Source organism: Penaeus monodon, chromosome 31, assembly GCF_015228065.2.
Source record: "Penaeus monodon isolate SGIC_2016 chromosome 31, NSTDA_Pmon_1, whole genome shotgun sequence".
NCBI lineage: Eukaryota > Metazoa > Arthropoda > Malacostraca > Decapoda > Penaeidae > Penaeus > Penaeus monodon.
This window is the reverse complement of record NC_051416.1, coordinates 28,435,752-28,438,120: the sequence shown is the minus strand read 5'-3', so window position 1 is coordinate 28,438,120 and position 2,369 is coordinate 28,435,752. Positions and strand designations below refer to the sequence as shown.

The window sequence follows — 2,369 nt, the reverse complement described above, 5'->3', positions numbered from 1 at the left end:
GTAAACCTTCACTTACAGTTTCTTGGGATCTTCATCTGAATGTCTGTCACTGAACTAGTTGAATAGTCAGATTTGTATTGTTTTGAATTTTTGTGTTACTTTATCAGTACTGTACATTTTCTGTATTCCACACTAGAAGACTAGTTTGAAATAAATGTGATTTCACTTTAAGATTGTGAGTACCAGAAAACAGTTCCAGGCAAGAGGGTATTCTTCAATGGGATCAGATTAAATATGTTATTGTATTATCAAAACAACTAATAATGCTTAAATCCAGCATTATTTTACAGAATTTTCACACCCATTTTGCATCAGTAAAGGTAAATGGCTTTAAAAATAATTTTTGTGTCTTGTTTCAGGTGGGGGAAAGACAGCGGATGTCAAAGTCCCTGTTCTCGGAGGGTTTACCGTTGCAGTGATGAAACCACAAAAGATGACTACAACACATACAAGCGCCCTTCAAAATTTTGGAGTACTTGCGAGTTCAGGAAGATTACATTAAAGATGAACTTCATAACTTGAAGAAGGAGTACAGACATGCTCAGGAAGAGGTAAATTAGATTCTTTATTTGGTTGAACTAGAGTGAAGACACATTTAATCTTCATAAAAAATTTTGCCGTATACAAGAGCAGCCGAGCATATTTACTCCAAATTTGCATCAAAGTAAGAAGGTATGAGGTAGTGAGATCTTTCATTATAAAACAAAAATCATTCTTAATTAATGTGGTTTCCCTGTTGCCTAGAAAAAAATTGCCAGTATTACTATCTTTGTTAAATGTTACTATGTTAAAGTTGTTGCTGTATAGTATACAATACTTTTTTACTTTTACGTTGGAAGACATTGTGTTCTGTAAGGGAAGATGCTAAAGTTCTTTTTTCCCTTTCAGGGTTAAAACGGATTCAGAGCGTCCCCTTGGTCTTGGCCAGTTCCTAGAGGCAGTTTTACCAGAATACTGGAATTGTGGGATCAACTACAGGATCAAACTACTATGTCCGCATTCTTCTCACTATAGATCGTGAACTGCTTAAACCCTCTGCTTCTGGGCTCTTCACAAGCCAGTAATGCCTTGTGGATGTGCTACCCCCTGAAGCTGATTCCTCAATTTTCCCTGTTGCAACGGATGAAAACCAATGTCTCATACTCCGACATTGGAGCTTAGACTGCAGAAACAGGAATTAGGGAGGCTGTTGAATTGCCTCTGACTCACTTTGATTTGTACAAGCAGATTGGTATTGAACCCCCCCAGAGGTGTGCTTATGTTTGGACCACCAGGATGTGGTAAGCCCATGCTTGCAAAGGCTGTGGCACATCACACAACCCTTCTTTCATCCGCTTTGTGGGCTCAGAGTTTGTGCAAAATACTTAGGCAAAGGGGCCCCCGTAGGGTAAGAGATTTTTTCCGATTAGCCAGAAAAATGCTCCAGCTATTTTTTCATTATGAAATTTGATGCTTTTGCAAAAACGATTTGATGCACAGACTGGTGCTGATCGTAGGTTCGCGTATTCTTCTAGACTGCTATCAGATGGTGGCTTTGACCAGACTCAAATTTTAAATAAGTTTTTTATTGATTTATAGTTTTTTCTGTCTATATATTTTCTATTTCCCAAAAAGTTTTTTTTGGAAATTTAGCTGTAACAACTTCCTTCTATACAGCTAGGTTAGCCAAAAAGAAATAAATAGATTATAAAGTTTAAAAGAAATAAAATCTTAAAGGGGAATCTGTCCCCCCGTTTGGGGACAAAAGATTGATTTCCCCTTTTAAAGACTACCATTTAAACAGTTCAAAAAGGGTAATTGTAAAAAAAAAAAAATATTTAATAAAAATAAAGGAATTAAAATTGTTCTGATTTTCTTCATTTTATGAACAGATTGTAATATTCTTTCCCTTTAAACAGGGTTTTTATGGCCACTAACCGTGAGACACCCAGATCCTGCCTCCCTTCGCCCCGGGCGTCTTGACAGAAAGAGAGTTCCATTGCCCCACCGTAGCAAACGACTCATCTTCTCCACTATTACTGGTCGCATGAATTTAAGCGAGGATGTGGACCTTGAAGATTATGTTGCTCGTCCCGATCGTATCTCTGGTGCTGACATAAATGCTATTTGCCAAGAGGCTGGTATGCATGCTGTACGAGAGAACAGATACATAGTCTTGGCCAAGGACTTTGAAAAGGCTTATAAAAACAATGTTAAAAAGGATGAGTCAGACCATGAGTTCTATAAATAAGTTAGGTATTACAGCACTTAACAGATGACAATACTAATATCTTACAGCACATTAGATCTTTATTTTTATTTTTTTCATTCAGATATTTTGTAATCTTTTTTTTCTCTCTCTCTCTCAAAGTGAAGTACCTGGTGTTGTC

General features: G+C 37.1%; 1 pseudogene; it reads left to right on the top strand.

Moving 5' to 3' along the window:
- LOC119593151 overlaps positions 1-2,323 on the top strand; it is a 6,069-nt pseudogene extending 3,746 nt beyond the window's left edge.
- The last annotated feature ends 46 nt before the right edge of the window (positions 2,324-2,369 follow it).